The sequence below is a fragment of the Mesocricetus auratus genome, unplaced genomic scaffold, assembly GCF_017639785.1.
Source record: "Mesocricetus auratus isolate SY011 unplaced genomic scaffold, BCM_Maur_2.0 Super-Scaffold_100011, whole genome shotgun sequence".
Taxonomy (NCBI): Eukaryota; Metazoa; Chordata; class Mammalia; order Rodentia; family Cricetidae; genus Mesocricetus; species Mesocricetus auratus.
The window spans coordinates 30,591,823-30,607,485 of record NW_024429195.1 but is presented as its reverse complement, the minus strand read 5'-3'; the positions used below and the strand labels follow the sequence as shown (position 1 = coordinate 30,607,485).

At 44.2% G+C, this 15,663-nt stretch overlaps 1 protein-coding gene across 1 annotated transcript in view; it reads right to left on the bottom strand.

The window, feature by feature from the left end:
• Gnb4 (G protein subunit beta 4) overlaps positions 1–11,010 on the bottom strand; it is an 81,701-nt gene extending 70,691 nt beyond the window's left edge. Inside the window, exon 1 of the mRNA XM_040754523.1 lies at positions 10,894–11,010. The gene's annotated coding sequence lies outside the window, so the exon portion shown is untranslated. The remainder of the gene's footprint in view (positions 1–10,893) is intronic.
• Between the last annotated feature and the right edge of the window lie 4,653 nt (positions 11,011–15,663).

Here is a 15,663-nt window from a genome sequence, read left to right as displayed (position 1 = left end):
TCTTTACAACAGCTGTTACAAAAATGCTCTGAGAAGTAAGGGTAAACATTCTTGAGACAAAAAAAAAAAAAACAGAGAAAACTATTCAGTAAGGAAATAGATGAGGGCTCGGGCTGTGGCTCAGCATTTGTCTGGCATGTGTGAAGACCTGGGTTTGATCCATAAACCAAGCGTGATGGTGCACACCTGTACTCCCAGTCCTTGGAAGGATCAGAAGTTCAAGACCACCTTTGTTTATATATTGAGTTTGAAACTAACCTACACCACAAGAGGAACCCAAAATACAAAACAAAAACTATAATAAGATTTTAAACAATGAAGCAAATGGGGTATAAAAAAAGTGGGGGGAGCTGGACTGATGGTTCAGTGGTTAAGAGCATTGACTGCTCTTCCAGAGGACCCAGGTTCAGTCCCCAGCACCCACATGGCAGCTCACAACTCCAATTTCAAGAGATCCAATACCCTCACACAGACATACATGCAGGCAAAACACTGTCAGCTTTAGAAAGTCACCTTTTCAAAAGGAAAGTGAAAAAACAAGGATTGAGCAAAATTCTATAAAGACAAGGTCCCTGTGCTCAGAGAGCTTTCAGTCTAACCAAAAGGAGAAGAAACTAAAAACTCCACAATGTGTTTGAGAACTAAGATTCACACTAGCAGGCTGGAATCCTATCACAGAGGTCATCTAACTGGGAGCACCTACTAAAACCCTAAAGTCATAGCACTGTGTTAGGGGAATCTGTGTCAGAGGTGTGAGAAGCAGGAGGTGGTGGCCCACGGGGGCGGGGGGTGGGGGGGGTAATGTGGGGGAAGAGGATCACCATAGTTCAACTACAGCACCAGGCTGGCCCACAAAATGGCAGACTCACAAAATCATGACAGCTACCATTCTTTCTTGCAAGCACTGAAGGGCCCAACTCCAGACTGATGGAAGCTTTCTGGCCAGGCATGCACAGTCAGGAGGGAAAGTTACACTTGACTGATTTAAAACGAGTTACTTTGTTTTCTTTAAGTGTGTCTGAGTGAGTGAGTGGGCGTGTGCATGTATTTGCAGATGCCGGAGGATCCTCTGGGACTGGAGTGGCCCGAGCTTGTGAGCCACTGATTGGAGCACTGGGAACTGAACTCTGGTCCTCAGCAAAAGCAGCAAACTCCTTAACTGGTGGGACATCTCTCCAGGCCGTTGTTTGTTTGTTTTGTTGTTGGTATTGTTGTTGTTCTTCAAGGAGACTTTCCCCGAAGATACTTCTGGTGTTATCTTGGCCAGTACATCAGTACATAGTTACTATCCTACATTTGGCCTCAAGGCAAATTGTAAACTGCTTCTTCCTCATGGACAACCGGGTATATATCAAAAACCTGGGAGAAACAATAGGAAGACTGAGGACAAGGGCTTCTCCACACTTATTACCCTATAGAAGTAACAACAAACAGGCACAAAGCTGCAAAAATGGATGCTAGTGAAAAGGGAAAGTATAAGGTCAGAGCTGTTCCGCTCCTGCAGAAGGAGGCCCACACCAGGCCTGAGCTTAGCATTGAGATACCTACAATGTCAGCTACTGCCCTGTCCTGTCCCAACCCCTGGGTGACCTGCTTCTGTGCCACACACTTCAGAACCCAAAAAAGCAGAGGTATTCCTCAAACTCAGAACCCGAGCCCATGTAGACGTCTAAAGCTGTGGCATCAACACTCACCGAGTCTTTCTGTGCCCCACACAGAAGTCGGCCTCACCTGCTTCCGGGTCCCCACCACTGTCTGTGTCCAAACTGCAATGGCTCCCTGTGTGATTATACGGCAGATCCACACCCAGAGCAGGTCGCCTCAGCTAGGACATCCCTCCTCGAGGGAAAGAGAACTTGGGTGCAGGATACTACTTCCTAACATGAGCCACATTGCCCTTAGCATTGTATTTCTGATACTCTACTGCTGGTGAACTGCCCACCTGCAATGTCTGTCCCTGCCATTTCTCTCCTCCTTCCTTCTTCTGACTGCACTTAGCTTGCTGGTGTATTTACTGAATGAACGCAGTGATGGTAACCTTCAGTGCGGCCTTCAAAATTCTGCTTTGGAAAAGACTCTGAACTTCAGTGAAGTCATCTGATGAGATAGCATATGCCTCATTGCCACCATAAAAATATGCCAGGCATGGTGGCACACACCTTTAATCCCAGTACTTGGGAGGCAGAGGCAGGCAGATCTCTGAGTTTGAGGTTAGCCTGGTGTATAGAGCAAGTTATAGGACAGTCAGACTACACAGTGAAGCCCAGTCCCCCCACCCCCAAAAGTCTTTGAAAAGGAGGACATGAAGTTGGAGGGCAAGGAGAGGTGAGAGTAGATCTGGGAGAATTGGAGGTGAACACAATCAGAGCACATGCCTGAAATTCTCAAGAATTAAACAATTAAATGTTTTCTAATGAAATGTTGCCGTGGTCATGGTATCTCTTCACAGCAACAGAAACCCTAACTAAGGCAGTGGGCCTTTACTCACTACTGGTAAACGGAGAACATTTTTTGGTTTGCTTATTTTTATTCTTAGACCTTTATAATTAACACTGGGTTATCCAGGGCCAGGCCTCAGACAATATGTTTGCATCAAATGATAAATTTGGGGTGAAGCAGAAACCAAACTTGAAGCTTTCTAGTATTGTCCTTTTCACAGGTCTGTGCCTTCATAATGCAGAATTTTTTTTTATTTGGCACGTGTAGCTCAGGCTGACCTACCCAAGGATGACCTTGAACTCTAGATCTTCTTGCCCCTAGTTTCTACAAAGGTCTGAGCCCAAGTCTTCCTGAGAGCTGTAATAGATAAATTTTTAAAATTTTATTTACTTAAGTATTTTTTTAGTTATGAGTGCTCTGTCTGCGTTTATGCCCGAATGCCAGAAGAGGGCATCAGATCCCATTACAGATGGTTCTGAGCCATCTTGTGGTTGCTGGGAATTGAACTCAGGCCCTTAACCGCTGAGCCATCTCTCAGCCCTGTAGCAGATATATATTTTTTTAACTGATTGAAGAGATTAAATCGATTTCTTTGATCAAATAGAACATTGTTAGTCATGAAGGTAAGACCAAATGAGAATTTCTCAAAATGTTAAGAAAAGCTTTCAGATCTGCTTGGGATAATATCCAGAGTCAAAAGTAACATTAAGGAAGGTTTGAAAGATTGGTGGCGAGAAACTCCATGATTTTGCTCTACAAAACCCAGTCATAAAGTGAAAGGAGTATACATACATCTACAAGAATGCAAGTCAGGGTGGATTCCATCATGGTTAAGTCTCTGTGAACAAGATACACTCAGTCCATGGGCATCAGACAGAAGCATATCCCTTGCTTTGACAAAAAGTTTAAAAGAAAAGAAAAAAACCCAGTCAAACATGGACAACAGTGTCAAGTAAAAGCTTTGCAAGAATCTTCACAAGATATCTCCACTGACCCCATCTCTAAGACTAAAGAAGAGTGTGTCCAAGATCAACATTCGTTGTTTAACCAGAAAGTGAAAAACTTGTATAGATAAGCCACTGCTAGCCCACAGCCAAGATGAAACAAAACTGAGAAACAAATCTTTTATTGTTGCGGTTCTATGAAATAAAAAGTTTGATTCATTTCCAGAAGTGCCTTGAATCAGTGCAGGCTCAGCTACAGGTGAACAGAAAACACAGGAGCCCTGCTGGAGTCTGCTGGAGTCTCCCACCCTCCAGCCCCAGTCCAGCTTTCTCAGCGCCATGAAGATGTAACAAGGGTCTGATAAACTCTAAAATAAACAAGGTGTAAACCTTAGAGACAAACCCATGCACTCATCTTTGCTAAGAGACAGACAAACGTCCCTGTGCTCAGTCATCATGCTTGCTGTTCTGGGCTAGCACCCAATTTGCAAGGCCATAACATAAATTGCTTCATGTTTGCTGCTCTGAGTCTCCAGTGCTCTCATATGGAGTGGGAATCTTGGTTCCTCACATTGTATGGTTCTGAGATCAGAGGTTTATTTGCTGTTGTGGCATAGCTGAACTCTACTGACTGATACATAAAATATTTAACAAAGCTAAGGTACAAGTGTATAGAAAGTTAAATAACAATTTTATATTGTTATGGTTTCTATTGTTAACTGTGTTTTAAAACACAAAGAGATTATGATGAGAGGTAAAGAATCCAGCACTGAGAATAGTGTTATAAATTTGGAGAAGGGAAAGGTGGCATGATTTGCTGCTTTTTTGGTTTTGTTTTGATTTTCAAGACAGGGTTTCTTTGTGTAGCCCTGGTTCCTCTGGAACTAGCTCTGTAGACCAGGCTGGCCTCAAACTCACGGAGATCCTCCTGCCTTTGCCTCCCAAGTGCTGGGATTAAATGTGTGCCCCACCACTGATGGGTGATTTGCATTGTTTTTAACACCAAAAACTGTAAGCAAATAAATAGAATATGGTAGACTACTGTAAGGTCATTAAAATGATAGCATAGACAGTTTCATGGCACAGGAAGGGATCATGTTATACTATTTAAATATGCAAGTAGAGGCCAGAGAGACACTCAGAGATTAAGAGTACTTGATGCTTTTGTGGAGGACCTTGGTTCTGTTCCCAGCACCCACATGGTGACTCACAACCATCTGTAGCTCAAGTTTCAGAAGATCTGTGCCCTCTCTAGCCTCCAGCGTGCACAAGGCAAAAGAGGGCACTGGAGAGATGAGCCCATCACTAAGAATGCTTGCTCTAAAATTGTGAGCACAGGCATTTGAATCCCAGGCCCTCATAACAAGCTGGGGGTCCTTTCCAACACCCAGAATCCTAGCTCTGAAGGCTAGAAGCAGAAGTACTGCTGGAGCTTCCTGGTTTCCAGTCCAGCTGAGATGAATCCCCAGGCTCTGGAAGAAACCCTGGCTCAGGGGAATAGGCAGAGGATGATGGAAAAGGACTCCAGGCACCCTGTTCTGGTCTTACACACACACACACACACACACACACACACACACACACACACACACAGAGGCATACACACCTGCACACACATGTACTTGCACCCACACAGACACATAAGACACTTATTAAATAATATTTTTTTATTTTTCCAGACAGGGTTTCTCTGTGTAGCTTTGGCACTTGTCCTGGAACTAGCTCTTGTTGACCAGGCTGGTCTCGGACTCACGGAGATCTGCCTGCTTCTGCCTCCCAAGTGCTAGGATTAAAGTTGTGGCCCACTACCGGCCAGCTTGTAAAATGATTTTTTAAAGGAAGAGAACTATACTAAACTACACTAAAGGGCTTAGGGAAAGGCCTAGTGATAGTGATAAGAATGGAAAGGATAGTGAAGAAATCTTCGTAAGGCATGGGTTGACAGGTGCTCTGGGCTTTGCGTTCATTTACATTAAAGCAATTTGAGGTCCACGTATTGGTTCTTGGAGTGATACTTTACCCTTGACTTCCAAATGCAAGCTCTCATTCCTGTTAATGCCCGTGTTTCTGCTCTACTTTCTGTCTTTTTCTACGCAGTCCCCCAGTCCTGTCTGCACACCCTTACCCTGTATCTGTTGCCTGCTCCCTCAAGAACAGAGCTTCCTACGTCACAGGTGTAGGACGTGTGTCATGAGCTGGACACTATCATCCCAGAATCACATCCTTCAGCCTGTGGCTGCTTCCTCACTCCTATTATGAGACATGCCACAACCCCTTTAATTGTCCAAACTAGCATTCTGAGTGCATCCTGCAGCCCCTGTCTGCCTGCCAAGTCTCAGACTCTGCAGCTCTCTTTCCTTCAAGCCTCTCAGGGAACCACCCCACCCCCACCCCATCTCTATCTGTGATACCCTTGTTCAGTCATCTGCATTTCTCCCCTGAAATATGGCACTAACCCTTCTCTATCTTCAATCCTCCATCTTTATTTTTTTTCTTTCTTGAGACAGGGTCTTACTATGTAGCCCTGACTGACCTGGAAACCACTCTGTAGACCAGACTGGCCTCAAACTCAGAGATTTGTCTACCTCTGCGTCCCGAGTGCTGGGATTAAAGATGTGTGCCATCACGCTCTGCTAATCTTTGTTCTTTGATCAACTTCCAAGGCCTTATTCTAGGCAAGCGCTCTTTCCCCAAGCTGCATCCCTAGCCCCAGCATATGTTTCTAAAAATGCACATATCATCATATCTCTTCACTGTTTTAAATCCTTTGAAGGCTTCCCTGAGAGTTCAAGAAGAAGGAAGGAAGGAATCAAGGGAGGGAAAGAAGGAGGGAGAAGAAAAAGAAAAGAAGAAAAAGAAAGGGGCCAGAGAAATGTCTCTGTAGATAACAGTACCTGCTACCAAGCCTGATAATCTGAGTTTGATCCCTGGGTCCACCACAGTGGAAAGCTAATCTGTTGCAAGTTGTTCTCTGACCTCTACACATGTTCTATGGCATGTGTGCATGCACGCATACAATTATAATGTGATTCTTTCCACCAGCCTGGACCCAGAGCTGCATCACTCCCAAATGAATACGCAGGATGCTATATTAATTATAAAGCTGTTGACTGATTGCTATGGTTTCTAAATGGCTAGCTCTAACTTAATTATTAACCCATAATTACTAATATATATTTTCATAAGGTCTTATCTTACCGAAGACTCAGCCTCATGTGTCCTCTCTTTCCGGGATCACATGGCGACTCTCCTCTTGACTACATTTCCCAGAATCCTTTTTCTCTCCTAGTTCCACCTATCTTGTTTCCCTATTGGTCAACAGTGTTTTATTCATTAACCAGTAAGAGAGACATATACACAGTAGGACTTCCCCTATCATACAATAAATAAAAATTAATTAAAGCAAAGTAAGTCATTCCATCCCATGGTGAGTAGACTCAGCTATTCCTCTTCAGGTCTTTAATCAGCTTTCTTCTTCTGCCAAGCTATGGCTATTCACACACATTGTCTAAGAGTCTTGGAATGCTTCATTAACAACATCTGGTTTCCCCACCAGGCATGCTCTTTCCCATTTTCCTTCTGTTATTGTCCTGCTTTCCTCAAATCCCTAATTCCCTCCCCCAGCTCAGTTAAGATGCTATCCTTGAGTGGGGATTCATGAGGGTTTCTAGTCCTAGCCTCCCTCCTGTCTCAGTCACAGCCCTTAACATCGCACTGGCATCTTTGATGTGTTCTCGTGTCTTTCCCACAGTTGTGTACGTTGCAGGGATCTCAGATCATGTCTTATTTATCTTGGGCTTGGCATATAGTAGATGCCCAGAGACTGTTAGTGTTAATGGAATGACTTTCTATGTGCTCTGGTTATTGGCAGGATATGAAGACTAAACAAGATGAAGGAGTTTTGATACTGGATGGTTAGGAGGACTGAAGTACTGCAAACAGGCAGCAAAATTGCAAGCAGGAAGTTTGAGAAGGGTGATGCTTCTGTTAGCCCTGGTGAACCTTAAATGACCATATCCCCATGGAAGAGACAAATGTAGAGACTTTCTTATGTGAGCACAGTAGTCTGTCCTCAGAGATCTGTGGCACCACAGGAGATGTGTAGGCTCAGCTGGGTCAGCACTGGAAGAGGAATCATGGGTGCGGTGCTGCCAGGCAGACCCTCCTCTTAGAGTTATGTGAGATGGGGATATAGGGCTAAAAATGGTAACTGAACCAGAGTTGATAAAAATGGAAACTGAGTGCTTCTGCTGCAGCATATCCTCCGATGGCTTTAGACTTGGTATCTTGTTAATATTTTATATGTTAAATTTAAAAAAGGTAATCCTAAAAGCTAAAAAGGAAATAGAAATGAATGCTGTATTAACTAGTTTCCCATCACTGTAGTGGTGTTCCTGAGACAATCTGCAAATAAAGAGAATGAAATGGCTTTATTTGAGTGAGGATTTCTTGAGATTTTAGTCCACGGCAGTGGCCTTGTGACTTTAGATCTGTGGGGAGGCACCATGTCTGTCTGTGCACCGCCATGCTTTCCACCACGATGATAATGGACTAAACCTCTGATCTGTAAGCCAGCCCCAATTAAATGTTTCCCTTTGTAAGCGTTGCTGTAGTCATGGTATCTCTTCACAGCAATAGACACCCAACTAAGACATACCCTACCTCAAAATAAATATGGTGGTTGCTAAGGAACAGCACTGGAGATTGTCCTCTGACCCCACATGTGTGTGTGCTTACACACACACACACACACACACACACACACACACACACACACACACACACACGGAGTCTAATTTGAATCGGAAGTGTCAGTATGAGCCTGTGACTTTAAAAAGCTCCAGTGATCTGCATTTCCTGAATGCCCACTGAACAGGCCTAGACTTAAAGGCAGAGAGTTGTGGCCCTTAAGCTCCACTTCCCACTAAAGCAGCCAAGGTTTCTTGGAGACACGAGTGATTTTAGGTCTCTAAATATAAACAGATGGCACTGAGCTTCCCCACGGAGGTCAGAAAGACCACTACACTGAAACCAGGTCATCACCATGGCTTAGTGGGTGAGGACGGAGAGCGACGCAAAGGCAGCAAATGAGGGAATTTGTATTGCATTTTGGGTGTTTAATATTTTATTTGCAAGATTTTTAAATGATAAAGTTTATTTTGAAAAGCAATTAATCGGTAAAATCAGGACACCCGGTTGGTAGGTTAGAAAGAGAAGTAAAACTATCAAACAAACTGGATATTATGTCTGTGGACAGACCTGGGGAAGCTGAATTAAAGGCAGAAGGAGCTTGATGAGCACCAAGCCCAAGCACAGGTGTTAGGTGATCCCTGTCCCTCACCTGTGCAGGCTCCTCCACACCAGGCCTCAGGGAGCAGTTGCTACTGGCAGAGGATGCTTGCACTGTCTCACGTGGTACCCACTGAGTCTCCTGCACGCTCTCCTTTTACTGTGTATTTCTGCCGGTCACCCACCTTCACACGACAGGCCTCTTTCTTTAGCTTTAAGACTAGACACCTCAGACAGCAAAAGATCAAATCTGTGTTCTCAGAAGTGTCCACTCACACTCTGTTGCCCACATTTCACATGAAAACACACTTCAGTTTCTAAGAATGGAAACATCAAACTAGAAGAGCAGATAAGAGAACCATCAGTAAGCGAAGAGACGGCACGAAACCCCGGTCACCAAGGACACTCTGCACCCTCTGCACTCATTTCTGTCACTGGTCTGGCTGCTTCGTTTGCAGCCCTGGCTCAAAGATGTCAGCAGGATTCCAGGGACACGCTCAGCTGGATTCCAGGGACACACTCACTCAGCTGGATTCCAGGGACACACTCACTCAGCTGGATTCCAGGGACACACTCACTCAACTGGATTCCAGGGACACACTCAGCTGGATTCCAGGGACACTCACTCAGCTGGATTCCAGGGACACACTCAGCTGGATTCCAGGGACACTCACTCAGCTGGATTCCAGGGACACTCACTCAGCTGGATTCCAGTGACACACTCACTCAGCTGGATTCCAGGGACACACTCAGCTGGATTCCAGTGACACACTCACTCAGCTGGATTCCAGGGACACACTCAGCTAGATTCCAGGGACACACTCAGTAGTTAACTTCCAGAGGACATCTGTCCAGTAGCATCCAGATTCCAGGCCAGAATAGAGCATCTCCCTCATGGCCTCATGTACTACTTCCCGATGAACCGGTGAAAGCCAATCAGAAATGAAAGAAACCTGCAACCCGAGCCAGGGGAAGAGCTCCAGTGCAGAGGTGAAGAAACAGCCCTGTCGGGTTTCCTGTTCACACCATTAAAAAAAAAACAAACAAACTTTTTTTCTATTTTTTTTCAGGCACAAACTCTGTCTTCATTAGGGTTTCATTGCTGTGAAGAGACACCATGCCCACGGCAACTCTTATAAAGTATGACATTTCGGCGGGTCTGGATGAGTACGTTTTCATCACGGCAGGAAGCATGGAGGCACGCAGGTAGTCATGGTGCTGAAAAGAGTGAGACACTGGGCTTGGCTTGAGCATCTGAGACGTCAAAGCCCATTCCTCCAACTAAGCCACACCTACTCCAACAAGGCCACACCTCCTAATAGTGCCACACCCCATGAGCCTATGGGGGTTAGTTACATTCAAGCCACCACATTGCAATCCTTGGCCCCCATAGGCTTGCCATACAGTAATGCAGAAATGCATTCAGTCCAACTTCAAAAGTCTCCATAGTCTGTAACAATCTCAACTCTGTTTATTTGGGAGTGGGGAATGAGCGTGCCATGGCTTGCATGAAGGTCAGAGGACTACTTGAGGGAGTCCTTTCTCTTCTATCACGAGGGTCCCAGGGATTGAATCAGGTCATCTGGCTTGGCAGCAGGTGTCTTTACCCAATGAGGTATCTTGCCAGTCCCTCTGAGAACAGCTTTAAGGAGAAAGCTGGTGTTTTCAGAGGTGTTTGTCCATCTTGGCAGGAAGGTGTCAGGGCCGAGCAATTTCAGAGAGAGGACCATACTGGGGACTCAATGTAACTCTCAAAGGCTGTCCTCAGTGATGTATTTCTCCAGCCAGCCCCACCTCTCAACACCAGCAACTGGGAACTAACATTTAAAACAGGAGCCTGTGGGGGACAAACCATAGTAAGAACCTCCTCTAGGGAGGGAATTGTGATAGTTATGTTCTCATCTCTGTGACCAAGCTCCTGACAAGAGTCAGAGGAAGGGAGGGAGGGAGGGGGAGGGAGGGAGGGGGGAGGGAGGGAGGGAGGGAGGGAGGGAGGGAGGGAGGGAGGGAGGGAGGAAGGGGTTATTCTGTGAGAGTACAGTCCTTCCCAGTGGGAAGGCATAGTGGCGAGAGCCTGAGAGCCAGCAAGACCACACCCCCAGAGACACACTTCCTCCAGCTAGGCTCCTCCACCTCCAAAGCAGCGCCTCCAGCTGGAAACCAAGCATTCAAAGACTTGCATCCACGCCACAGTTCTTATTAAAAAGCAGACAGTCCTTACCCTTACATCCACAGATAGAGGCATTAACCAAGCGCTGTGCTTCATGGGAAATCTCAGCAGAGAGCAGTGTTACCTGGGATAAGCTTGGGGTACCGAGAGTGCTCAGTGAGCCTTGCCCCAGTGGAACCTGAGAAAGAAGACCAGGTCATAGTCAGGACCCCTGCTGGTCCAGATGCCGCCACCCAGGAAGAGACCAGTTATACCCACTTGCCTCTGTGTCAGCCGAGTTGGAAGCTGTGGGTGAGTAGGACAACAAGAAACAATATTTGCCACCCCTGGGCCACCCTTCTGTAGGTGCCCAGATTCTTATCTCCCGGGCAACCAGTGCTGGGCTGACGTCAGAGTTAAAAATGGAACACAGGCTAACATCTGTAGCAGAGATAAAAAAGTAACTCAGTTTCAGCCTGTGCAAAGCTCACACAAGGGGCACATGGGCTATGCCCCGGTTAGTAGCTTCAATGTATGGCAAGGGAAATGTGTGCAGACTCAACTAGGAGACCAGGTGGGAGAGATTGCATTAGAGATGGCTTCATGGTGTCTGGTTTTCAAGGACCTTTTCTCCAGAAAGGATAATTCTCAGTTGTGTAAAAGGGAAATTCATTTTTGCAAAACAGGTCAGGAGCTAGAGAGATGGCTCAGTGATTACAACCACTGACTGCTCTTCTAGAGGTCCTAAGTTCAATTTCCAATACCCCCATGGTGTCTCATTATCATCTGCAATAAGATCTGATTCCCTTTTCTGGTGTGCATGAAGACAGAGCACACATCTGTAAAAAAATAAATACATCTTAAAAAGATGTATTAAAAAAAACTGGGCTGGCGATGTCGCTCAGTGGTTAGAGAGCTTACTAACATGCATAAAGTCCTAGGTTTGAGTTCCAGTACCACATGATCAGGGCAGGTAGTACACACCTGCTGAGAAAGAGGTTCAAGGTCATCCTTGGCTCAAGGGCAAATTCAAGGCCAGCTTGGCCACATCAGACTCTGTTTCAAGAAGGAATAGCCCCTCCTTCTTTCCCTCCCTACTTAACTTCCTTCCTTCCTTCCACTGACTCTTGTCAGGAGTTTGGTCACAGAAATGAGAACATAACTATCACAATTCCCTTGGTTGTCCAGTAGCCAGGCAGGAAATATAGGCGGGACTACCAGACTAGGAGAATGCTGTGAAGAAGAGGACAGAGAGAGAATCAGGAGAGAGACACCACGTAGCTGGCAAGGAAGGAAGAGGCCCAGGCTTCACCTGTAAACCAAGACTATATGGAGATACATAGATTAATAGAAATAGGCTAGTAATTAAGAGAGAGCCAGCCAATAAGAAGCCTGAGCCATCTGCCAAGCAGGTTATAATTAGTAGAAGCCTCTGTGTGTTTATCTGGGTCTAAATGACTGCAGGGCCAGGTGAAACAGAAACCTTAATCTTCAGGAATAATCTGCACTCCCACCAGCATCAATGCTGGTTCATCTTTCTCCAAAATCCTGACAGCATTTTTGTCAGATTTCTGGATGATAACATTTCTGACAGGGGTAAGGTAGTATCTCACAGCACTTTAAATTTCTCTGGGTTAGGGTTGTTGGATCCTCATTTTTTAAATCTCTCTCTCTGGTGTGTGTGTGTGTGTGTGTGTGTGTGTGTGTGTGTGTGTGTGTGTGTGTTGGGTTCCCTTGAAGCTTGACTTACAGGTGGTGGTTATAAGCTTCCTGATAGCGGTGCTGGGAATTGAACTTATTTAGGAGAAGAGTTCATGCCCCTGAGATTCCCCCACCTCTCAGGTTTCTCTGTGTATCCCTGGCTGACCTAAAACTTGCTATTTATATTAAGCTGGCCTTGAATTCACTGCTCTTGATTCCTGGGTGGTAGAATTAAAAGCTTGTTCCACCAAGTTCAACTGTTGGACAGTTTTTAAACAACTTTTTTTTAGTCATTTGTGTTTCTTCTTTTCAGAACTGTCTGTCTGGTTTATTTAGCCCTTTTGTTGATTGGCAGTTGTGTGTTTAACTTCTGAAATGATCTGTAAACTGTGGGTATTAGCCCATTGTGTGAAGTATAACTGCCAAAGATTTTCTCCCATTCTGTAGGCTCTTTGGTCTGCTGATAGTTTCTTTTGCTGTGCAGATTGATCTTAGTTTCAAGTGGTCCCATCTGTTGATTCTGCGGCTGGTTCCTACTGAACTTGTGTTCAGAAAGTTCTTGCCCATACTAGAATACTGAAGATTAACCCCAAGTTTCCTCTAGCAGTTTCAGTGTTTCAAGATTGAAATGAGGCCTTTGATCCACTTAAGATGACTTTTAATAGATTCATTTTATTTTATTTAAATGATTTATTTTTATTTTATATGCACTCATGTTTTGCCTGCGTATATGTCTGCATGAGGGTGTCAGATCCTCTGGGACTGAAGTTGCAGACATGAGCATGCTGGGAATTGAACCCAGGTCCTTTTGAAGGGTAGCTAGTACTTTTAACTGCTGAGCCATCTCTCCAAGCCATTAGAATGATTTTTAAATTATACTTATTTACTGTGCATGTTGTACATGTACATGTATTCACAAGCCATGGCACATATGTGGAATTCAGAGGATAATTTCCTGGGGTCAGGCCCCTTTTTCTACCATGTGGGTCTCAAGGACTGACATTGGGTCCTCAGACTTGGCAGCAAGTGAGCCATTTTGCCATTACAACTGAGTTTGGTGAAGAAAGGCTTTGGAACTTTTATATTGGTTGGATTAAATCTGTAGATTACTTCAGTAAATAGCCACTTTTTACAATATTAATTTAGCCAGTGGAGGAGCACAGAAGACTTTTAAATCTTCTATTATCTTCTTTAGTTTCCTTGTTATAGTCTGGACATTTTTAATGTAGAGATCTTTAATTTCCTTGGTGTCTTAGTTACTTTCCTGCTGCTGGGGTAAAACACCCCATGACCAAGTCAATTTAGAAAGTATTTAATCTGGGGCTGGAGAGATGGCTCAGAGGTTAAGAGCACTGAGTGCTCTCCCAGGGGTCCTGAGTTCAATTCCCAGCAACCACTTGGTGGCTCACAACAATCTGTAATGAGATCTGGTGCCCTCTTCTGGCCTGCAGGCATACATGCAGACGGAACACTACATCCATAATAAATAAATAAATAAAATCTTTAAAAAAAATAAAGTATTTACTCCAGTGTTAGAGTCCATGACATCAGAGCAAAGACATGGCAGGAGGAATAATTGAGAACTCACAACTTGACCCACAACCGTGAGTCAGAACGGAGTTGTGGAGGACAGACTGCAAATGGTACAAGCATTTTGATGCCTCAAAGGCCACCCCATTGACACACCTCCTCCAACAAGGCCACACCTTCCCAAACAATTCTACCAACTGGGAACTAAGTAACCAAACATATGTGCCTATGGGGGACATTCTCATTCAAACCACTACACTTGGTTAGTTTTACTTTTAGGCACCTTATTTTTTATTTTATTTTTTTAATCTTTGGAGGTCTTGTGAAGGAGACATTTTTCCTAACACCTTTTCCTAAAAGTTTATTATCAGCACACATGAAAGCTACTAATTTTTGTATATTTATTTTATATCCTGTAACTCACTGAAAGTTTATTTGACCTAAGTGTTTTCTGGTTAGAGTCTAGAGGGTTTTTTAAGTATAGACATAAATCATGTCATCAACTATAAATAGGAATACTTTGACTTCTTTCTTTCCTGTTTTTATCACTTTTATTTCTTTCTCTTGTGTTAGTGTCATAGCTAAAACATCATCAACTCCTTTATTATCTTAGAGGAAATTCTTCCAATTTCCGTCTTTTATTATAATGCTGGCCATGGGATTGTTGTATATGGCTTTTATTATTTTGAGTTATGTTTCAAATACAGTCAATGTCTTTGGGACATTTATCATGAAGGTACATTGAAGTTTGTTAGGTGCCTTTCCAGTCTCTATGTCTAGATGGTCATGTGGTCTCTGTCCTTAGTGAAGGCAGGGTTTAAATGAGTCCACCAGACCCAACATAAAGGATAATTAGGTGTTTATTGGGGAGGCACTTACACAGATGATAGTAAATAACCACCAAGGTCTTCCCGCTCCAGAAGATGCAGTCTCTGCTCTTCCAATGCTCTCACCATAACCCAAAAGCTTGAGCCAGCCCCTCCTCTACCTTATAAGGGGTAGTATCCATACCTGAAACCATGCCCATAGGGTGTGGCCACCACTGCAAATTCTCTGGCAAAGCAAGATGCCACTACAGTTCCCCTTTTGTCTAAATTAGAGGGTTTTAAGCCTGATACAAAAACTATATTCAGTGATAATAAATATCAAGTATAGTCCAGGAGAAGGAAGGTAAAAGCATACATAAATTTAGACCTACAACCAACCAGCAAGAGCAACATTAAGCAACCCATACTATGTCCAGTCCCAGGATGATGACATATAACAGAGATTACTCCAATTGCTGTCCTATTCTGGAAAGTATAAGTCTTGTACCTAAAATGTTCTAGCTAAGATAAAAGAGGATGTTAATTGTGACTATCTAGTCTTCAACTTCATCAAAAACCTGAGAAAGAAAATAACATTACTGGGATAAACAGGAAGTGCAAGGCAGCAACTTTCTAAAGGTGCAAGAAATGACAGGAGTAGCAGGCTACCTGGACTGTCAACTAAGATCTCTCAGTAACATCAGAGCAGCCAATTCTGGCTAAGGCCTAGAGTATCTGACAAACCATTTTGGAAGCAGAAAAATTTGAAAGACTGTCCTACCCTGACTTGGCAAGGTTTGACAGT